Source organism: Prenolepis imparis, unplaced genomic scaffold (assembly GCF_030444845.1).
Source record: "Prenolepis imparis isolate NDT839.2.m4 unplaced genomic scaffold, iyPreImpa1.0 SCAF_15, whole genome shotgun sequence".
In the NCBI taxonomy this organism is placed as follows: domain Eukaryota; kingdom Metazoa; phylum Arthropoda; class Insecta; order Hymenoptera; family Formicidae; genus Prenolepis; species Prenolepis imparis.
The window spans coordinates 2,239,826-2,264,855 of record NW_028141173.1 but is presented as its reverse complement, the minus strand read 5'-3'; the positions used below and the strand labels follow the sequence as shown (position 1 = coordinate 2,264,855).

At 40.5% G+C, this 25,030-nt stretch overlaps 2 protein-coding genes across 4 annotated transcripts in view; one reads left to right on the top strand and one right to left on the bottom strand.

The window, feature by feature from the left end:
• The window catches only part of LOC145946379 (uncharacterized), a 71,478-nt gene extending 65,125 nt beyond the window's left edge, over positions 1-6,353 (bottom strand). For all 3 annotated transcript variants that reach the window (XM_083056016.1, XM_083056015.1, XM_083056017.1), the window contains exon 1: positions 5,780-6,353. The gene's annotated coding sequence lies outside the window, so the exon portion shown is untranslated. The remainder of the gene's footprint in view (positions 1-5,779) is intronic.
• The window catches only part of LOC145946208 (uncharacterized), a 327,696-nt gene that overhangs the window by 217,341 nt on the left and 85,325 nt on the right, over positions 1-25,030 (top strand). The window lies entirely within an intron of this gene.

Genomic DNA, 25,030 nt, shown 5'->3' with positions numbered 1-25,030 from the left:
AAAGACGGCAGACTTACCGCAATAGAAGACTTAAAACGGAAAGCGTCGAAATCCAATAATCGATCAACGAGATCTACGGTAATTAGGTCCTGATCAGCGCTTCAGTGCGAACATACTGAGTATCGCTCGATCGGCGATCAAGTGCTCGAAATGACTTATCAATCAGCTTGTGTGGGCGATCAAGGTCATCAATGACGCAATCGGTCCGATCCGGATAGAGGGACGCGAGAGGAAAAGAGACACTAGACTTCCCAGTCATACCAAGAGACGCGAAATTTTCGGAAATATTAGATAATCATCTCCTTCCCTTCTTTCTGAAAAATCGTAGAGTTTCGTCGACGACGACGATTTTCGTTATCGCGAGAACCGGATACCTTGCGCGGCTTGTGGCGAAAAAAATATTTTTCTCGAGGAACCGGTTCCTCTCTTTCTCGAAGCCGGTTAACAGGTTTCATTTTCAATCGAAGCCGCAAAAGTAATAATAAATCTTTCGGCGCACAACACGCCTATCTTCCCTTAAGTGGAGTATGTTTTCGCGCGAACAAAATATTACATCTTTCCTCTATTCCTCTCTTTTTCTCTCTTTCTGTTTGTTTCCTCTCACTTTGCGCGCTCTAACGCAAAAATTACTTGCCCAGAGCAAATAAAGCACTCGAAAACAATGCGCGATAAGATATACACGAAAAAGCGTACATCGATAAGATTGATACCACACAGAATGTGACACGCATATCCGATTAATTTTGATTGCCGAGCTATCGAGATTTTCCTGTCGTTATTATTAATGTATTATACGATAAGTTCTTACGCAAATATATTACGTCAGTGAGACAATATACAATATTAGTTAACGATTAATTGTAACGGGTAAATTTATTATAACACTAGCGATCTCTCCTGTAAAATATGTGTATTGGGTATTTCTTATAAATTGTGCAAATTTAATATATAGGCAAAATCTCGATCAGTAATATACATAATACAGCCCATTAATTAAACCCATCAAATAGTTCATTAATTAAGCCCATCAAATAGTTCATTAATTAAGCCCATCGAAAGATATTGATGTCGCAGATTGTCGCCCAACTTTAGCCGGTTATCGTCGAAAACATCGAAACGATCGATCATAGATATAACTAAATTTGGACAGATCAATCAAACCGTATCGCTCGACACGATCGCAAGACGAGCTCGCGATTACTTTTCACAGAGAGATATCTCACGATCGGAATAATATTTTTTTTTTTCGGCAATATAAATCACGCAAACCGCGCACGCATATACCACATTCACTTTATCGCGTCCATATAGCGGTCGTTTGAACCATTAATATGCTCGAAATATTTACTACCGCGAAGATATATATTCTCGCAGTTTTTTAAATATTCACTAATACTCATTTTCGCGGAAAAAAAGGAAAAGTACGCGGTGACTTCGATTTCTCTCTCTTGCCTCTTTCTCTTTTCCTTCTCTGTGACAGAAACATATAAAATATTCTTAAATTCTAATAAATTTAACATTTCCTAGTCTCTCATAGCACCGTCGTAAAAAAAAAAAAAAAATAGAACGCAAAGAAAACTTCCTAATCTAACAATAAGAGACAGACACTCGATTTTTTTCTCTCTCCTTCTGGAGATAATCGAAATCAGACTCTTGACCGATATGCACTTTCGACGGATCACTCACACAAATCGTGCGAGTAAAATCTCATCGATCTGATAATCGCGATAACGATTAGCCCTGGGCTAGATAAGCTGGCAGCCACGAAAATAAATCGTAGACTTTAACCGAGATATTACGACATTCGACGTGTGTGGGAGAACGAAGGACGACTCGACAAAAAATTTCGAAATTTTCTACGCGCAAATGGCCGATAAGCGGTTGTCGCACCTTCTTCCTACATTGACTTTTATCGTCATATATCGCGAATATTACAATACGGCGACCATGACGAGAACAGGTTCGAGAAAATTGGAACGCGTCCGTTGAACCGCTAAAGAAATAACCACTACAATCGATAAGTATATATTATTCATATAATATATACATATATTTGCTTACCGCGATAAAGATGATCTCACCGGTGCTTTGACATAACGAGTGGACGAGTTTTCGCTGGATTTTCCTCGTGATATCGCGATCTATCGATCATCGCGGTGATAAATAATTGTAAATCGCGCGAAAGATTAACGCAGTAGGCAAAAATCGCTCGTTCTTGTCAAACTATCAAAAAATTGATCTAATTTATACATTATAAAATTATAACAGATGCGATTCGACAGTCGCGTTATTTTTTTAAATTCGATTCTAATTTATCAGATTGCGATCTCATCTCTAACTCGGAAAACGTTAATTAATTGTATTAAGACTGCCGCGTTGAATCTTATCTTCAGACTCGTGTTACATCACTGTATCCATTCGACGAAACTCCATCGGCGCGTGTTTCCCGATCACGTATCATGCGGTGCTAATCTTATCGAAATTCGTTAATCTCCTCAAAAGCACCGAACCAATACATACCTATATCTACGCTCGGGACATCGAAATTAATAGGCGAGTGTTCGATCCGACAACAATAATTCTATTTCACCGATATGTCATTCGAATGGAACAGAGGATAGTGTCTATTTGATCGCGGCACGTTCCAATGTCCTAGGATTAGATTAGAACAACTAGTCCGGACTAGATCGGTCTGGCCTTGTAACTTGAAAGTGCAAGGGCGAATATTCCACATTTGAATACATCGCATTTTATTATCTCTCTACTTTCAACGCGCAGAACGTTATTTCATTCTCGCAAACTATCCAATTAAATGATCATAAAAAATTGAACGCGAACAGGTGAATCTTTGTTTTCGGATAGATCGTTAAAGCGAGTCGTCGCGTCAAGCGAAACGTATCATATTTCAACATTAAAAGCACAAATAAATAAATATCAGTTGCCGCACAAAAATTCGACAAATTTTCTACGCGATATATGAATATCCACCTTGTCACGTTAAACATCTCCGAGACGTTTCATCGGCACTTTACTCGCGTTAACGTTTCGAAGGGTCCGTATAATACCTATCTGGGATTCGCCGAGAAACAGCAGTGTTAGAAACCTAAAACGAGTGGACGACGAACGCATCGGGGGGTGAAGAATGAAGTCATCGGGGCCCGTGGTACGCACTGTCACGACCACCGTCACGAGAGACGTCATCGGGCGTCTTCGTTTCGACGCGAGTGCGAGCTCGGAAGAAACAAGACGATCTCGCGTCGGCCCGAGAAGGCCGACGGATCGAGAGCGAAACAATCGGGAGGCGGTAACGCGATACTCCTCCTTAGAGAAAATAGTTTTTTTTTTTTTTTTCCCCAAAATCGATACCCGGAATGACGCTCGAGGTCGAAGCTGGGTTTTTGAAACAGGCGAGAAATGTTTCGATCTCGATTTTTAATCCAACATCTCCAAGGCCCGATTGCACCAACGTCATTTTGGTTTTAAGCGAGACTTAAATATATGTTTGTCTTTATTTAGAAAGAAAGATAGATACATATTTGAGTCTCACTTAAAGGTAAAATAATGTTGGCGCAATCGGGCCTTAATACCTTAAACACACAATCAGAGAGAGCCTTTTCTTGAAATTATTTAATTTTGTCATTTTACCGAAAGCCTCTCTTGTCTCTAAGTGGAAAACTGTTTGTTTAACACTATTTAAGTACTATAAGTAGGGCTCAAGTCCTATATAATAGTTGCTTTCCATTTACATCAAAACTCAGATAAATCTCACTTTTGTCTTTCTTTAACATGGATGTTGAAGAACATCCATGTTAAAGGAAGACAAAAGTGAGATTTATCTGAGCTTTGATGTAAATGGAAAGCACCTAATATAAATTGCTCAAATTCCTTTAAAATACACAAACACGAGAAATTTTAGGCTGGATTAGAAGCAAAATTCAGAAAACAGAAAGAACGTCATTTCCTTTTCAATCATTATCCTTTTATGAAAAACGAAGTATTGACATATCATCATATCTTTTTCACGTCATTTAGATGAATACACGAACGCAAAATGATTAATGTTATCGCCAACTAAGGATTTTTTTTTATTTTCGAATCGGAACACTACATCGATCGAGCCTTATTTGCGTCTATTTTTTTTGTATCTATATTTTGCAAAAAACTTCATTGAAATTATCCGAGACGAGTTATTCGAGATGTTACGTTAAAATGTAAATGTTGTCATTGCGAACATAAGCGCTAAAATGCTTTATGAAAAATAGAAAATAATTTTAATTAGAAATTAAATATATAGAGAGAAAAACAACCTAATCATTATGTTTCGCATTAACTGTCGCTTTTACGCAGACTTTATTTTCGCGTGTTCAACAACAATTAATTTCTTTTTTTCTGAAGAGAGGCTACGGATTTCTATAGGCAAGAGATGCAAAAACGTTGATCGACGCGAGTTTCTCACTTCGACGATGATGTCGAAAGTGAACCGATCGTACCACGAGGAGCTCTCGCCATAAATACATGCATCAGATAGCTGCATAGTTGCATATGTACACGAATAATAAACTGCACGTGGATATTTATACACAAACAGAGCGTAATCAGTTTTATTCGACAGCGAAATCGGAAGTTTTCGTTGACGAAAAAAAAACTTGTATTCATATAACGTTAGCGATTTTAGGATTGAGAATAAAATTCCAGGCTCGCAATCGCGCATTCATTAGATACGCGAGAGTCATCTCGACAGCTTCCATAAATGACGCGAGTGCGAATTCTTGAAATTGAGAAGAGCAAAGGAAAAGAATCGTCGTGGATTGAATTTAACGACACTTTTCGAGCATAAAATGTCGCGTTACATTATTTCAGGTCTGTGAAAGAGTCCTGTGACAGGGCGTGGAAGAGGGTCTCCGTTCGCGGGCGATGCTTGCATTATTTTAGGCCGCTGACCGATCCTCTATCTACCTGCGCCGTCGGGTTCCAGCTTTCGCTCTCAATTCGGGATCGATGCTTTCGGTTTGGTTCGTCTCTCGTGGAACAAGGGATTATATAATTCGTAAAAGATTTTGGCCGAGACGAGACAACGTAGACGACACAAAACAATAAACGACTCGACCAAGTACTACTTATTCAACATTTTCGGGAAGATAAATAAGATAAATCGATTACGCGATACTGAACCAACTTCACTCCGGTCTTATCACGCAGCCAGAAACGTTCAGTGTACATACGCTATCTCTTATTTTGATTATGAACGACGAGACTTGACAGTTCTTATGTTATTATCGTCAGAGTTTATAATCAGAGAATATAAACGCAAGAATATATGAATAGCGCGACGAGCAGTTGTTATTAGTGATAAATATCGATAGAATCGTGACGAGTCAATTATAGAAAAATCCGGCGATGCGATCTTGATTTCGATAATCTCTAATCGCTCATTGTAAATAAAAACATATTTAAAGGATTCGATAAAGAAGATTCAACGTAGAGGAGTGCGTTAGCACTCTGTGATATTTTATGTAATTACGACGAAGTTTTTAAAGTTACGCCCTTCGCGTCGAAGATATCGAATTACGACAATTCGCGTTACGTATAATTCTAACTTACGTTTTGATCGTGATAGACGACGTTAATATCTGACATGAAAAGCGCCGGAAAAGCGGAGATGGGTTATTCGATAAAGAGAATAGCAGTGGCGTCTCTTCCCCCCTTTCGCAAAACGATAACGGATTATAAATTATAACCTAAACAGCTGCGCGCAAATGTCGATTCTGTCTGTCCTTACCTTATCTTACCGGCGACAATTCCGGCGGGCGCGAGATAACACGGCGACTAGTTTATACGTTAAGCGGATGTGAGATGCAACGAAGGAGAGGATTTATATATATATATATATATATCTCGTTGTTATATCACTAAGTTAGCACCAACACACTGCACCGTACATCACACACACAGCACATTGTAGCGTTCGTGGAGTTTCGGTCCCGTGATAGGCGGCGGCTCGATGATATTCGACTGATCTCGACCGATTGCTTCTTGTTTCTGTTCTCTCTCTTTCTCCCTCGTTTCGTTCTCGGGGAAAGCAAGATGTCCGCGCAAAACGCTCGACCCTTCTCACTTTGCAAAGTGCGACTTTGCGCGCGAACTCGTTGCATCCGTCGCTCCGTCTTCCGCCATGAAATATACAGTCCGTGTTCTCCTTTTTTTGCGTTCGTTCCTCGTCGCGATGGAGAACAGACGCAGCGGCCGTCTGTGAAGTGTGTCCTCTTTTTCCCCGGTTCACCCCCTTTTTTTCTCTTTTTCGAAAAACTCACGCACGCGCGCGCGCAACAACCCGAGTCAATGCGACTGTCGTGGCAACCGGCGCGAAACTAAGCGCATGAAAACACCGCGCCGCACGAGCCCCCACGTTCCCGCGCGCTCGGCCGTTTCCGGCGACGCTCGACGCCGCTCGGCCGGCATCGGCGACGCCTTCCGGCCGCGGCCCAACCTACCAGCGGGCGTAGCAGTCTTCTCCCTACCACCGAGCCGTCACATGACAGCGACGAGCGCGGGGTATCCCGGTGTGCAATACCGTTGCCCGCGACCGAATCGTTCCTCCGTCGATCCGTCGACGACGTTATTGCCGCCGCTGTCAACGCCGATGACGAGAAAAAGCGAGAGAATGACAGGAAGGTGTGCGTCTTTTTCGCGCACCTTTCGTAAAATTACCAGCGTAATAGAGGTAACGAATCTATTAGATGCACGCGGAGGAGACGATCTCTCGAGGATGACGCGAGACGGACGATCGATGAAGTTAAATTGAAATTTTTCGAACGTCGTGAAAACGGGTTTCTATTGGCCGCGGCTGAATATTCATGAGGAGGCGGCACCCGTTTAGCTTAGGCGTAATTCCACTCGAGCATCGGGCTCGCGTTCGGTCATTTATCTTGTCCGTACCGGTTTACCGAGAGGTAAGACTATCGGCAAGCGTCGTCCACGTCGCGTGTGTATACTTTTCTCAAGTGTGCCTTGCCCCGAGGAAAAACGCACGAGTATACAATATCATGCGTACCGTATAACACAATTACTAGGCGACTTACAAATATAATACACATTTAAATATGAATGCATTTATATAAAGAAAATACTGTTAAATATCTCGTTGTAAAATAAATTACGAAGCAGGAAACGAATGATTCTCCTAGCCGGTAATAATATCGAAACGCGTTTCACATCAGTCTGCCTCGCAACGGGACGTCGTGCGCGAGCGGAAAATTCAATGTTCCCAGGCGGATTTAATGCAGTCCTCACCGATTGGCAGATACCGCGGCTCAACGGTGCCAAATCGTTCCATCAGGACGCACACGCACATGATACATTTCTATAGCCTACTTTGAATATATTGCAGCGCGAGCTGTGCAACGCGAGCGTTGCTATTTATGTCGCCAATTTATCAACGCTCCGGCCAATCGAAAATCTAACGTATCATCGTAATGCAACGACGAATGAAATTATCGCGGATGATTTTTAATACTTTGCTCTCTCCCTCTTTCGTGTGCAACTTTGTAAAACCTTTCAATTTTACACACACGATAATAATTAAATATAAATATTTTTAGGCCTCTCTTTTATAACTTAATTTAGAGTCACATTTTTGCTAAATAAAAATCAAATTGTCCAATCGATCCTTTAATGAGCAAGTAGGACACATTTTACTCTATATTCCTTCCGATGTCACAAGTCCGCGAATCCGTGTTTCGAATGATATCTCCCCGAAGCAACGACTCCCGCGAGGGTGTCAAATTACATTGCATTACATATTGCGAGCGCGGCTCGTTTACGCACTTCTCGACGGAAAGGAGATCGCGGTTATCTAGATCGCAGCACGAGCCCGGACGAGGTGTTGAATAATTCCGTCGGATCGGCGTTGAGGCCGAGGAAGGTGGGTTCTCCCGCGACGAAAAAGAGACGCGCCTATCACGCGCGATCGACCGATCCGAATTTAGATCGGATCGGGGAAAACGGGAGCCCGGAGCGCGCGCGGGACACGTGGCTCGCGCGCGAAGATTACCGGCTAGATATGTGCACACGCACATAATATAGCACACATACACACACGCACACGCCTTAAACTCGCGCGAGCGGACCGCCGATCTTGATGCCGGTGCGCGCGCGCGCGCGCGAGACCTATCTAGATGAGATACCGCGATTAAGATACATATACACATACACGCCTTCCGAAATTCGAAGCCCTCTGAAATCCGAGCGAGATGCGCGACGGCGACGACAATCTACTGTGTTACAGGTTGCCCCAGGTCGTGCGATCCGATAGCACCGCGAGACTTTCTGGCTCTTCCACTATAGGTACGCTAATTGCGGCCGGATGACGCCAATCTTCTCGTTTACATTGCATCTACTGGATACGATTAAGCGTGTTTTTATACGGTTCCGAGTTGTTTCGAAATGATGCCTAACACAGATACATAATAATCGTAATACACGTCGTTTAAGAATTCTCTGTTGATTTCTCTGTTGTTGAAAAGTCTAGATTCTGAACGTTAGATTGAATAACTCGAGATAAAATCTGATTGCGCAATGCGACAAATAAATATTAATTTTTGTATTCTTTTATCGATTCAATAAAATTTGTGATTCAACAGAGAATTTACATATTTCTTAGAATAAAACTAATAAAAGGTAGAGTATATGTATAATTGACTACAAATATTTGCGCCAAAATTATGCAAGATTCTACACAAGATCTCTATGTAAGATTGATGAAAATGAGACAAATTTAGTTTGGATTCAGAGTAAGAATATAATCCTCCGAATCTAATCAGTTTTCTCGAGCAATGACGATTAAAGTTGTAAAGTTCCAGGAAATGCGTTGCAATCGACAAAGCGGCGCACACAACTTTCCGAAACAATCGTGCAATCGTGAGGCAAGAGCCCACGATAAATCTCGACGATTGTGTTGCGCTAACCAGTGGATCTAATCAATCTACCGTCCAGGTGGGAGGAGCTGTTGCATAATCGAAAAAGCCTTCTATGTTTTTTGCCAAATTAAAAAATCTCAAAGGAGATACCGTCCGTCTCTCGGGCGACGTTCGTCCGGGAGGTGCGCGAGAGAAGCGTCTTCGATTATGCGGAAGCGAAATATCGCAATCAACATTTCGCGATGGCAGATAAAAGCGCGCGCGCGAGTAGTGTACGAAACGCTTGCAATTTTTCGCGAGGATTCCTCCGCTTCTACGCGGTGCGCTCGTGCGCTGTGCATACGCACGCGAGTGTATACGTGCATGATGATACAGCAACGACAACGGAGAAGGGGAGCAAGAGGGAGCAACGTCGTCGGCGGTAGAATAGAGGGAGGAGCGGTGGTGTGGGGTGGCAGCGTTGCCGGGTGGCTGGAGTACCCGGCGGTGTGTACAACCGAACAATCTGTAGAAGCTTGTCCAGGACGAGAGAAGTCCGTAGATCAGCCAATCAGATAGGCATACCCCCTCTCGTCCATTGTCACAAAATGGCGGCCCTAAATCAGCCTGACTCCGCCTATTGCTCTCCCCCACTTGGAGCGCCTCTAGCGGCGCGTCATGAAAAACTCCGCCTATCGATTCATTTTTACCGCTCTTGTTTCTCTGTCTCTTTCTTTCCTTCTCTCTTTTTCCTCCTCCCCCTTTCTCTTCCTTTCTCTCTCCTCGCGCCGCTTCTAGAGTTCCGCGCGTTCCTTTTTCTACCTCCCGTTACCGCCACCGCTTTCTCGATTCTCCGTTTATTCTCTCTCTCTTCTCTCGCTCTCTTCCACCTTACATCTTCTCTTTTAACAACCGGTCTCTCTGTTCCATCGCGCGCCATACGGAGCTACCGCGTCCATTCGCGTGTCCCCTTTCGATCTCGCTCTCTGACATTTCTCTCTCTTCTTCTCCCATCCTGACTTGCGTTGCATCCTCGACAATGTTTCAAAGAAACAGTAAATTTGATGATTGTGAAATGTCAAAGATAGATAGAGAGAGAGAGAGGAAGAAAGAGAATTGTTCCTCCGGATGACAGTCTTTTCCAAATAACTACTACAACTTGCCGAGAAACTTAAAAAGATTCGAAGAGGATGATAGGAGGAGCTTCATAAATCCGTGATATCGCACACGACTCTCCGGGGGACATTTAGCATTAGATAAAACGGACGTTGAGTGTCAAATGTTGCTTCCGTGGCAGAAATTCGACACAGAGATGAATGACGAATCGTAACATTTCAACATATAGATATAAATGACATCCAACAACAATTAAAATATACCAGATTTTTTTATATATTACTAATTTTAGATTAATGTATGCACATTAAAAGTGTATAATTACTGCCTAGAATATTCTGTTAAAAGTAGAATGAGTAATGTCATAAATATCGACCTTTATTATTAGCTTGTGTCAAGAGTTTAATATCGATGCGCTCTCTACTATAGAGAATTAATTTACAAGTATAAGTAACAATACTGATGGAGTGGAATAAAATAGGACGGCAAGATTCGATCGTGCATCCTCTGGACTCAGGAATGCTCCGATAAGCAACGAGATTTCTCCTAGTTGATGCACCCCTACCCGAGTATCATCCCGATGCGCGGGACCGGTCGATGCTTTACGCATATATTTTTCCGCCCTGATTTTTATTGAGAATCCCACCCGGAGGTCGGGAAGGGGACGCGTTGCGGAAAATAGTCATAAATTACGTAGCTACGTGAGTTTTCGAACGGCCGCGATATCGGGCGCGGCGCGCCCCGATTTATTATTCTCCGTTGAAAATACGTGCGGCGAGTACCGGCCGGAAAGAAGGGAAAGCTCTTTTGTTTTTTTCCCGTCTGCGGAAAACGTCTTTCGAAACGATAAACATCTACGAACATTGCAAAATGTCTAGCAAGCGTGGCAGTAATTTTCGTGAAAATTATTTTCGCGTCTGTCCTCCACAAGAGATTATTCTCTCTGCAGATTAATTCAAATACTTTTGTTTATTTTGTAGTTTTATTGTACAGAATTGTTATCCTGTATGTGTGTGCGAAAGACCGTCTTTTAAGTAACATGCATTCTTTATATAAAATTCTGCACCAAGCTTTTAAACTCCGAATAAATTCAAGCTAGCGAGAAAAATTAAAACAATGTATTAAAATGATTAATCTAATACGAATTAATATAATATATACAGTGATATCACACATATGTATCGCTTGTACATTTTCCTTCTTCGCATGAAAAATCACAATTCCTCCTTCATTGACTTGCGTAACCGACGAGATAAGGGACTTCGGATAAAGGATCCGCGTTTAGAAAAGTAAGTGAACACGTTTTGTGTGTGTGTAAGGCAGTAGGAAATGGCGAAAATAGAGAGAGGGTGAAAGAAGAGAGAAAAAAAAGTAAACGCGCGCCAAAGGAGATACATTCTGGAGCACGGTAGTTCTCCAGGGTCTCCTTTCAGATAATACGGAATGTCGTTTCTCTCTTTTTTTTTCTTGGTCGGCGTTGGCCGTCCTCCCGAAAGTCAAATTCGCGCTGATAATAACTTTTCCTTGAGATTTCCTTTTGTTACCGGGATCCGTTCGCAGACGCGTTCTCGGTAAAATTTTACCCGAAAGCTCGTGAATAATGGATCGTGATTGTCACAGATTATTCGGAGACTCCGGACAACTCGGAGATATGACACGTGTTTACGGACTTTAATATATTTTGCTTTGTTTTTCGCGTAGATTTTCCGAATTGCATGATTATTATAAAACTCTTTAAACTCTATCTTGAATAAAGTATGTGTACAGAAAAGAAAATAATTGATTTTATTTTCAGTTGGTTAAATATATAATAAAATTTAGAGAAAATAGCCAAGTTGAATATTATACAAATTTATACTCGATAGCACGAAAGTACATAGATTGATTAGCGTTTGTTAAATGGAATGTTCATATTCCACGTCGTATATAAAGCACTGCTGAAAAGCACGCTAATGATCATTGTTGATGACTCAATGTCATTCGCGACAGGAAAATTTCATTTAGCCGACCGTTATTAACTTATGACAGGATAATAATTTTTAAAAGGCTAGTAATATTTTTTAAACCCGTCAACCTTTTAATAAAAAAATGTATCGAAAAAATGTATATTAAATGCATTATTATATCTCTTTAAAAATATATTCCGCGCGATATCTTTTGACGTATCTGTTTGATGTATGGCTACAAGGTTAATATTAATTTCATTAATTTGTAAATTAAATATTATATAAAATTAAACATATATATATAAATTTCAATCAATTTCCACATATAAAGATTTGCTCTCCAATTGATTGAACTATTGATCAAAAACTAAGACATTTCTTTAACAAAATATATTATTATTTATCTTATATATAATATTATAAGATGCATTTTAAAAATATTATATTGATTGAAATAACCACTACAACAATTGATTCTTTCAGTGAGATTTCACTGATTTGTGCTATATTTATAACTGTGAGATTATTAGTTCAATGTTTTTCAGTGATAATACACTGATTTCAATTTAAAAGAATATCCGATACTATTACCATATTTCCACTACCTCTCTCTCTCTCTCTCTCTCTCTCCCCCCCTCCCTCCTTCCCTTTTTATAGATTTTCTAAAGTTTTCGATTATGGGGATTAAAATCTCATCGTGATATAAGCTGTAGATATACAAAAATATATTATCAAGTAAAACGAATTTATAGTTTTATCTTCCACGTACGAATAGACTTAATATAAAAATGTCAAACTAATATTATAATCTGTTTTTGTTAAATTTCTTAAGCTAATCGATTTACAATAGAAACCAATTTCCGGTATTGTAAAGTAGTCGTGTCTTTTGTCTTCTGCTTATCAGATACGACAACATCATTAAGCATCATAAATAAACTGCTTTCTCGAAAACCATTTTCTGAAGCTGCTTAACCCATGACATCACACGCGAGCGAGCAAACAATCGAACAAAAGAGTTCTGCGAGAAAGAAAGATATAGAAGAGCAAAGTATATAAAAACACTTACAATTGATTAGGCTCGGTTCTATACGACGTAATGCAGTAATCGCTAACAGATACAGTGACACACGCGAAGAAACAGAAATACTTTCGTCGAGACACAGCAATCGAATATATATATTCACTTGATATCTTCGGCCAGCGTGTATATATTGTACGAAGACGAAGACGGTATAATTAACAGAGCAGGCTGCACCCTCCTTAATTGCGCCGGGTCTTCCTTCGTTTGCGTATTTTTGTTAATGCGTCCATTAGCCTCGTGGACTATACAGTCGAAGTCGTTTCGATGCTTATCTACGTCCGATTAAAGCAAACGGCTTAATGCGTCCGATGAATCGGTAACGATCGAGAAACTATGACAACCATGTTGGTGTACAATTATTAGAAAACTCGGTCCTTTAATGACGTCGATTTCGAACAATCGTGAAAGATTGACGCTCGTTAATGACATTTTTTTTGTAAGGTAATATATAATATCGGAAACACGGTGCGGTATTATTTTCCACGCATGGACGACATTGAATATATATTTATTACGGGATGAATAGAACATAAATCCTTTACGAGGATTTCGTGATTCGAGGCTAGTTAATTAAGAAGCCGCCAAAATCGAGCCGCCCACTCGCCCTCTCTCTCTCTTACTCTCTTTTAGCTCAAACTACCTCACAATTTCGCTCGGCGCGAGGGAACTTTCCTACTTCTTTAGAAGTTCCTGGCAGATTTACCGTCTCCTAATAAATCGCCGGGGCGATTAGAATTAATGCCAGATTAATTCCAACGGCCTTGATAAATTCTTATCTCGCAGCCGCTCCTACCTCCGAGCTAAGAATGTAAGACTTTATTCGAGAGAAACTCGATTTCGCGTGGAATTACTAATTTTTTGCGAACAAGTGCGATTCTTACCTCACTTTTGCCTCACATATATATGTATATTCACATTTGTGTGTCTATGTGTATGTATATATAATACGGAAAATGTATGTAATTTCTTTTGCAAGAAAAAATATACAGTATAAAATATATAGTATATTACAAAATCACCCTGTACATTCCATTAATTAAATCATAAAAAGTGTTAATATTTTTGGTAATTTTTATAGTTCTAAATATTTCTTATAATTTTGAATTCTTTATATCATGATGATCGAACATCTAATTAGAACCAACATAAGTGTTTATCACACGCATTTGCAAGGCAAAATAAATGACGGGTCGTAGTGTCGCGTATTCGATTTCTATTAGGACGATTGTGTCAGATCGATTGTCAGACGGCAACGCGATAACGACGTGCTAATCAATAATCGGCTCGATGAAGGAACCTGGGGTATCGCGTCCACACCACGCTCGTATTTTCGGATCACAAAAATCGAATTCTTGCAGAGTCACAGAGCCACTTAGGCCGACTCTCGTTCGTTCGTACGTGTATGGGTCGTCGAATGCGCTTTCTGTAGTCACTTTGTTTTAATTGCGCACGGACGCGTGTCAGGAAAGAGAGAGCGTGTTGTAAAGTGCGAGGGGGTCCATTCGGAAAACGGGCAGAAGATGGTGAAAAAAGCTTAAAGGAAAGGGAGGGGGGCTACATCTGGCGTCTCTGTGATTACGTTAATGCACCGACACGACGATGCGTTCTTTACAGCCGAAAGTTTAGCACGCGATGCGTCTTTTTCCCGACCTCTCTCTCTCCTCGATCTTAGCCGTCTCTCGTTTCCTTCTCGGCCGGAATTTCGCGTCCGGGAATAATTTATTTTTTCTCGAATGGGCGGGCTTGTGTGATACGCCCGAAGCGGCGATGTCGGGATTATCGTTACTTTGTATGTACGTACTGTACGCCAGAAGAGCTCGTAAGAGTTAATGAGCTATCTTTTTGCCCGTGTAATATGTAACGAAATGCGCGCTGTAGGGCTCCCGAGGCACGTAATTTGTTGCGCGTATAATGGCTCGTTTCGCTTTCCCGTTAATAACACGGGGCGGATCGTCGAAAATTCCTGCAAATAGCAAGCAAAGTATTATACGATATATATATATATATATATATATATATCGTATAATACTTTGCTTGCTATTTGCAGGAATTTGTGAGTGAATGGGTATGATTCACATCGCAAAATCCCAGACAGTCCACACAGATTTCGGTGGACGTTGCACGTTTTATTATATACTTTACTCGGAGTACGATGTACGGATTTCGTTACATATACGATGCAAACTGGAACAACTCTCAGCTAGCTCTGTGAGAATCTCGAACAAACGCGGGCAGTGAAAATATTTACATTGTTAACAGATCGTTTCGCACACCAACTTATCGGAAGCATCTTATCGGGAGCATCTTGCGCGACAATGGAACAGTTTCGTTGGAAAATAGGGGGGAGGAGGTGGAGTGTGGGGGAGTAACGTCGTTCTGACAGGTTTCTGGCGTGGATCAACGCTCCGCGAAGTCTTTACAATGCACTCCTTGCACTTATCCAATGTGTCACGGCGAGAAAGAAAGAGAGAGAGAATGAGAGAATGAGAGAGGGACGAAGGGACTCTCCTTGGAGCTCCTCGGATCTCGAAAAGACCAAAACATAAACCACGCGCAGCGTCCGTACAATATGCCCTACTAGCTGCTCCGCCCTTCCGTCCCATCGCCCTCGATCCACCGTCACCTCCATTCGCAGCGTTCTCTTGGAAGAGACACAAAGCCAGGCCAGAGTTATCTTGATGAACCCTAAGTACTACAAGACCTATTTGGAGGAGAGATAGGTTCTGGGGTGGGGGTAAGAGAGGGTGGACAACGGGATCGCACAATGAAGAAAAGAAAGGTAGAAGATGCGAGATGGAGAAAGAGAGAAGAGAGGGAAAGAGAAAGAGAGAGAGACAAGAGTCCATCCACCTTGGAAAAGAGATCTTTCACGGTTGTCGATGCCACCGTGATAAGGAACGGCATTCTCCGCTGCTACTCTTTTACTACCACCGTCGCTATTGCCTCGTCGCTGCTGTGCGCGCTTTCTCGTCGCTCCAGCCGGGTCGCCGATCGGTGACAAACCACTTCGCGAAACGCCTTTTTTTCTCCAACAACGAGAGAGCGTGTATCAAAAGCCAAGGAACGCGCTTCTATGTTCACTGCGAACTCGTTGCTTTAAACGGACGCTAAATAGACGCTGACGAAGCACATCTTGAAAGATGAACCCTACATTTTACGTGCGATTCGGACGTTTGCTCTTAATCATATACATACGAATCGAGACGGAAAGAGAAGTAAGAACGTATAAAATCGTGTTTCTCTTCACATACACGCACATAATATAATTCGTTCAGAAAAGTCACGGTGATTAATTAACGACTTCGAATTTTCTTTAAACGACCTGAGGCGCTGGGGTTTTCTTGCTGCGAGCGAATGTCTTTCTTTCTCTCCCTTTGTCTTTTCTCATCGCAGAACGATTACAAGCCGACCACTCTATTTAGGAGACAACAATTAAAAGACACACAATCTCTAAAAAAATTCGACGCCTAGTTTACCTGCATATCAAAGCATTGACGTAAGCAAGTATTGTTATTCTTCTAGTCACTATTGTTTACAAGCATCTGTCAATATATATGTATTTATTTATTATTTATTTTATATAATATAAATCTTATTAATAGAGAAATAGCGTGAATATTTAATACATTTTTCTTGCTGATAATTTAAAATATTCTATTGACAGATGCTTGTAAACAATTGTGACTAGAAGAATAACAATACTTGCTTACGCTTTGATATGCAGGTAAACACGCAAAAAAATTTCTAGATGTCGCAACAAAAATTATCGCTATTTTTTGTATCTGATAGAATATCGTTTATCACAGATAGAATTATCGTTTGTCACAGATAGAATTATCGTTTGTCACAGATAGAATTTTTTAGTTCTGTCTCTGTCATTTAAATTGATTACGTGCAAAATATATACGATATTACAATATTTGTTAATTGTTTATCTACCTCAGTTAATTTTTCGCACCTACAAAATTTTTGCTATAGTTACAAAATCATTTTTTTTAGTGAACTAGGCGTTGAATTTTTTCGAGGTTGTGTGTCTTTTAATTGTTGTCTCCTAAATAGAATGGTCGGCTTGCGACCACTCAGGGCTGCGTTCGGAAACGTCACCTGAGTGCAATTCCCTCTCTTTCTATATCACTGAGAGAGAAATGATATAGAAAGAGAAGGAATGCACTCGGTGACGTTTCCGAACGCAACCCTGCGATGAGAAAAAGAGGATATATACATATATACATTTGTGTGTGTATATAATTTTCATTTCATTTAATCTAATCAAATATAATTACGCGTGCGAAACAAAGTTATATTATTCTTCGAGTATTTAATAAAGTATTAAAAATTGCAATGCCAGCATAAAAATATATTAATTAATTATGCATTGCATAAAAGTTCAATACTTAAGGCTCCTGGCTACTTTTCGACCATGTCGAAATCGTGACGTCAGAGGAGAGAAAACACACGCTAAAATTTCTTAGATGCCATTTCGAAATAAAAAAATATTTCGATGAAACAGCACTTCAGATGGCTTTAGCACACTCTTAAAAAACCCCGAAAACTATCGTTTCCCCTTTATAATCAATCAATAGCTGTAAAATGTAATATTATGAACCCCAGTCCGTCTGGTCTTTGTACATGCGCAGTCATTCCGCATGTCAAAGTCTGACATCTCGATCATTTTACAGATGTTGATTGATTATAAAGGGAAAAGGATAGTTTTCGGGGGTTTTTAAGAGTGTGCTAAAGCCATCTGAAGTGCTGTTTAATCGAAATATCTTTTCATTAAAAAATGGCATCTAAGAATTTTCAGCGTGTGCTTTCTCGCCTCTGACGTCACAATCCAATATGACCGCGGTGAGCACCCAGGAGCCTTAAAGTTTTAACAAAAAATGCAAACAAACAAATAGAATCTTCTATAGAATCTTTCGATTAAAATACCTGTGCTTCTCCAAACTCAAACATCTCGATATGTTCGCTACACTGCACGTCTCGCGCGAGACGTAATCACAGGAACTATATGTAACTATTAAACAATTTAAATTTACTCACCTCACGGTTGCTCCTTTGTTGCCCGATGCCTCCCCGGGCCTCCTTCTCGTAAAAGTTTCGAAACACTTGCACTCGCGTTATTTTTTTTCGTTCGTGACGCGCGGCGACGACCGGGTTTTAGCTATCACAATCTTGGACGCGTTTCGGTAAAACGCGAGACTGGCGAGAGCTTATTCGCGCGCGAATAAAACCGAAGCTCCGTTTTCGCGTCGCCGCTTTTTTCCAAGACGCACTCAAGTCGCCCAAGGATGCAGCGAGATTCACGATCGACGAGATCAATTTCACATGTGCGATCGCGATTACGATGTCGGTACGTGCGACGCGATCGGATTTATACGATAATTAACCGCCAAAGACGCTAATTAATACACTCGTCCTTTCGCGAACCGGCAAGAAGCGCGCGACCGTTAATCATGAACAATCGAATAAGAGCACTGGAGGTGGAGCTAGACTAGACTGGCACTGGCACTGCCAGGTTCGGGACGCGCAACGATACGTCGCGCCACTTCGTAGTGGTGGGGGTATGTAGAGGTCGCGACGTGGGAGCTCGGCGAATCACGTCGCGACTACATCTCCCACGTCGCAACCTCTACATACCCCCACCACTACGACGTGGCGCGCGTGTCGCTGCGCGTCCCGAACCTGGCAGTGCCAGTCTAGCTCCACCTCCAGTGCTCTTCTTCGATCGCGCGCTTCTTGCCGGTTCGCGAAAGGACGAGTGTATTAATTAGCGTCTTTGGCGGTTAATTATCGTATAAATCCGATCGCGTCGCACGTACCGACATCGTAATCGCGATCGCACACGTGAAATTGATCTCGTCGATCGTGAATCTCGCTGCATCCTTCTGCGTCGCGGCCAAGTCGCTCTCTTGATCATCTTGGTTCGATAAGCCCCTGCGAAAAGTGGGTGTTGGAAAAAGCGGCGACGCGAAAACGGAGCTTCGGTTTTATTCGCGCGCGAATAAGCTCTCGCGAGTCTCGCGTTTTACCGAAACGCGTCGAAGATTGTGATAGCTAAAACTCGCGGTCGTCGCCGCGCGTCGCGAACGAAAAAAAATAACGCGAGTGCAAGTGTTTCGAAACTTTTACGAGAAGGAGGCCCGGGGAGACATCGGGCAACAAAGGGGCAACCGTGAGGTGTGTAAATTTAAATTGTTTACATAGTTACATAATTACATAGTTACATAGTTCCTGATTATTTTTTGAAAGAGTTTTGCAATTTTTATAGAGATAAAAAAACATACTTTCAATATCGAAGATATTTTAGAAATATCCTCGATATTGAAGGTACGTTTTTTTAAACTTTCATTTCTTTTTTTAAATACCAAGTCAGAACCTATTACTTCCTACTGAATTTTAAAAATTGCAATATGTGTATATATGTATATATATATATAATGTATAAAAAATATATATATTGTACATAATTAAATTCATTTATATAATAAATTATTATGTTAAATGTGAGAAACATGAAAGCGTTATATTCTGAGGAAATTAAATAAGATTATAGCGAGATTTTCTATTTAGTTAAAGATTTTTAATTAAAGGCGACTTTTCTGACATTGTAATTAGCGCATCGTAATTAAATAAACGCTAAAGATACAATCAGAGCGATGTAAATTATATTTAAAACTTTGCTATAAAAGCTTGCTTCAGTGACATATATATATTTTGCTAAATCAAAAAACTTTGTGCATGTGTGTGTATGAAAGACAGAGAGATTTTTTCTCAAATCTTTATCTGAAAAATAAAAATGCGACAGTGTTTCCTTTAGCTACTGAAAATCTCAAAGCTTTTCGTGAAAGAAACGTGCAAAAAACGTGTACGCAATATAATTGATAACTCCGCTACGATCGACAAGAGTTTAACGAGAAAACATGTTCGCGCGAATTGTCAAAAAAAAAAGGCAAAAAACGCGACGCAGAAAATTGTTTATGATCGATATCGGCGCTTCAGGACAGAAAGACAAGAAAATCAGGCCGCAAAGTGTCCCATGGATGCGGAGACGTCACGCGTGTTAGTTCCCGTTTTCGATTCGATGCGGTGATATTTTTAAATCCCGACGAACGGGCGTGTGCCTTACCTAGTCCAGTTGCCCTAGACGCCGCTCTATTTTTTTTTTTTTTTTTTTTTTACGAGTCTAGACGACGCCGTCACGGATTCTCGTCTGCGAGTGTCATCGAGTTGTCGTCGCGTTAACTGAATACATAGAACATAGATCATCGCCGACTATTACTCTCATTAACGACACTAAATTGAGGATACATGTGAGGAGGGAAGGAGGATGAGCAACGTGAAATTATACCGTTTAAATTAAATAAGTGGCGTAAACGGACGAAGCGTGCCGTTTGATGCGCGGTAGATTTCCGGCAGCTCTTTTTTCTCCCCGCGACGCGGCAAATGAATACGATTATCTGCCTCCCATCCTCGCGAAGGAGATCGCCTAAACGGCCACTTATCTCGTTGCTGGTCCCGGTCGCTGAGATAAGAGCCGCTACATCGTGGTTTTACATCGTGTCGGGGCGTGTCGAACATACATCCGACCCGGTTCTTTCCTCGTTTGTTCGAAATTGAAGTTTATCGATGCGCCCGTTGTCCGCCGCTCTTATCTTCGGCCCGAGGCGTGGTCATCCTCTCTTTCTCTCTCTCTCTCTTCTCTTCTCTCTTTCTATCTGTTCGTGCTGTTGCTTCTCTTCGGCTTTCGCAGATAACGCGAGAGAAACCGACCTCGAATATCAATCTTTCTCGCATGTCGTGGTTTGACATTAAAGATAAATATAAGATAATTTGTACTATTTTTATATCGTTTTTAGAGAGTCAATAATTATGTAAAATTTAAATTAATAATAATACATTATTAATTTAACCGCTATACATTTGCATTCGCATACCGAATCTTCGACGTATTTCCATATGAAGTTATATTTTATTTAAAGATCTAGGATATTTCAGGAACGCGAGGGTAAAATGTCGTAAACTAGACACCAGTCTTCGTAACCTTTGAATATTTTGAATGCCCTTTCTTGTCACATTCCCTCCCTTTCTTTTCCATTTATTACCTTCTTTTTTTTCTCAAGAATTGTCAAGCTTCTACAGTTTCCATAAGAAATTTGCATTTTATATTAAACACAATGTACTGTTATAACATTATCCATCTTCATTTATACATAATTGTCAATTTTTATTTTCGTCTAATTATTTATTTAGAATTTCTAGCAACAGATTCTGTATCTCTCTTCCATTGTGTATAATTATTTCTCTTATAAAAAATTATATATTACTTATATTTGTATATATTTTCAATATTTTTTTCCGAAAATTCGTATAATATATCAGAGTTTATTAGAAAGAAAAAAAGATAAACTATCTAAAAGGAGGCGTTTATGATATAATTATCTTTTACTCTGTCGTTTAATCGCGTTTGTTTATTCAGTCGCGTGACGTTATAAGTAACAGGCAGGCCTCAGTTTTAGCTGATTAATATTGTTGTTTTTTCAAATATAATGTCAAGTGGAAGATGCTTCGACGTTCGGTTGGAGTAGTCTGAAAATTAGTCTAAATCTGCGCAGAAAATGACCTGAATAGAAATGGTCTTAAGTTTACGGATTATGGCTATTTACAGTAGCCCTCTGGGGAACCTTAGAATACACCGAATGGATAACGATAACTTAATGCCTAATACGTGCAGCAGTAATTTGTATAAAGTATAAAGTTTGGTAGATCTGGAGACGATTTTACAGTGAACGACGAGCTCACTGTGATATGTCAACCTATTTTGAAAATGTGACGAAACTCTCGAATTATTTCACATTTTCGAGGCAATCTGCTGTTGTTTTCGTATTAGCTTCCGATTCATTTTGCTCGCAAAATACTATAAGTCCACCAATATTCTAAAATTAAATTGTTTTTAGGAATCAGCAGTAAACACACATAGCCCTAAGATATTCCACGCGTCTTCTTTAATAAATATCGTCCGATTTCATTATCGAGTATTGCATAATTTCGCGGGATTCATTATTAAAATCTGTTAGTCTTAAGTTTTAATAATTATTAAGCTAGCGTGAACGATGAATAATTTATTATTAGCTAGCGTTCAATTTGCAAAACTTTGACTATTTATTTGATATGTGATATTTATTTGAGATAATTTAGAAAAATAAAATAAAATTAAACATAATGTTCCGATTTTAAATAAAATAAGGACAAAGAAATAAAGAGAGGAAGTTTTGTAAATCTCCTCCTCTCGATCTCTTCTTCGAAAAAAGGAATAAAAGAAAACAGGAAGAGAAAAGTGTGAAATCAAAATTAAGGGATATGTATTTAAACACTCGAAGCACGCGAATGACTATATATATACTTGAAAAAAGATTGCTAGAAAAGAAAAGAATCAAATCTTGTTTTCGTCTTTTGAATTCGGAGAAATCCCGGGTCATAAAAATCGCCTTTCTCTTTCAGTTGCTCCGGTCAGCACTGATTGTCAGCCTCTTAGCCTAATGCTCGGACGCAGAAAGCGACCTGCCTGTCATACTCCGGTTTACCCGATTTTCGCGTACATTATCGCAACGGCCAATTAGGCCCCCAGACCTAATTCCCGTAGAAAAATTTCCCCCAGAAGGGTGAGACGCACCCGGCTTAAGCACCAGGTACCCCGAGGCGAACCACACCCTCCGTAAGACACCAGTGTCCCTCCAGTATCTTTGGAGCCTGCGCTCCGAAATGTCGTAATGTCTTACGTGTTCTATTGTCCGCCTCAGACGAAAAAGCTAAGGGTAGAAGAGAAGAGGAGAGAGAGAGGAGGGGGAAAAGAGGGAAAGGGGGCGCCGGGCATTCTGCCTGCTTGCCTGCGCGCGCGTTCGGAACTCCAGGAGAGACACTCCTAGGAGACGGCGAGATATACTCCCTCGGTGCGAAACACCACGGTTTTATGGTCGCCCGTGCCTGATTTATGGGACGGTGCCAATCCCGTAAAATGTAAAAAGCATCTCGTGCACGTGAGTCCCCATCCCCTTCCTTCACGGGCCCTCATCATGAAACTTCTCTCCCGCATCCCCGAGAGATCGACGAAGTGAGGAGAATCTGCGTGTGTTCTAGACATATTTTTTTTAGTCAGACCGCGCTCCGTGCTTTCATAAATTTTCGTTTTTCAATGGAGACTTTTGCAGTATCGAGTATAATTATTTTTGAATTTATAAATAATGAAATGATTAATGAAGAAGTTAAATGATTGAACAGGACAAAATATCTCTCTCTGTCATAGAATAATGTAAGATTTCTAAAATGATGAAATAAAATTCTTGATAAATGTACATAGAGATTCTTCTCAATATATTTTTTATATTATATATTAAAAAAAACTATTATAATATTAAAACGCAATTTTAATTCAATGTAACGCGAAATTAGTAGCCGCCAATGGGACATAATAATATCTGTAATTACGGCGCGCAATTAGCGATGCATGTGTGATGTAGATGCATCCCAGAATCCGATTCTAATGACAGTGTTTGGCAGATTCTTTAAATAATTTTTTTCAGCTTTTTGCCCTCTCTCGTTTCGCTGAAGATAGTCCAAACTTTCGATACGTTGTTATACGGTAGCGCATTCCGTCCTAACAACTCGGATACTCGAGAACACCCCGGAAGTCTACCCTAATTTCTATCATTACGACTCAATATTTCTCTCGAGAGATCGAACCGGTTCACGCACCTAATTACACGCTCGCTTCGGATTCTTCTCTCATTCTTCAACTCTGACAGAAGCTGAACCGCGCTTTAACTGTTAAGCGACTGTATTAACAACGACAATTTCAAATAAAGCGTAATATTTCACTGTCAAAGCAATCACAATTTTATTTTAATTAAAAATAAAATAAAAATTATTGAGACAGCATCCAAGTTTATTGTAGATATTTTTCTTTATTTTGCAATAATTGATTGGAATAATTTATTTTATCTTTTTTTTTTTTTTTTTTTTTTGGAGTCTACATATTCCTGTTTTTTATTATTAGATATACGTGATTCTTATATGTGTTGTGTAAAGTCTATTCCGTATCTTGTTATCTCGTAGGTAGGAATTTACTCTAACCAATGGCGGTCGAGAACAGAGAATTTTCCGGCCTAGATACCGCGTGCAACAATGACAACCGCGCATTAGACGGTCGTAAAGTAGAGTCTTGGACAAGGAGCTCGTGCTCGATAACAAGGTGGGCGTGACCCTCCTTCCTTCGTTTGCGCGAAGCCGAAAAGTCTATAGGTCCGTGAAAATCGCCTGTCTCGAAAGGGCGCCGGGTCTCTTTCCTCGTCCTACTATTTTCCGTCCTCCTGCGGTTTTGCGGAATCACGATGCCCAGAAGCGTTCTCCTGGGACTAAATCACCGTCTTCGGTTTCCTGACCATACGCGTTTCGACCGACTATTTCACAAGCAGTGCTTTTTGGACAATAAATTATCGAGTCACGAAGAAAAGGAATTGAGGGAGAAATATTTTTACTTTTTTTTTAATTTACACACGAAATAATTCTAATCCAGAATTTATCTTTCATAATCGAGATTAGAAAGATGCAAGAGGCAAAGAACAACTTTCAATTTTCGAATCGTATTTTTGTTAAACGACTTCTTGAAATGTCAAGCTAATTTTTTTTTTTTTCATGAAATAACGGCGTGAAAGGAAGTTAATTGGTATCCCATTGATGATCTATAAGAGTGCGCCCTTTTGCGTAAACGCAGAACGGCGACCCACTTGCGATTGTTTAAGAAGTGGCCCGCATTAAATGCTTTAGTGCCCTCGGCCATATATATATGTATATATAGATGTTGATAGGGCAGATTGTAGCCCTTCTTAAGGTAGTCGGCCACTCGAGGGCAACGAGGGTGAAAAAGGTAACTCGAGTTTCGCGGCACGTCGCGTCGAGTACTACTACGTCGTCTTTTCAGTTCGCGGACCTAGCGA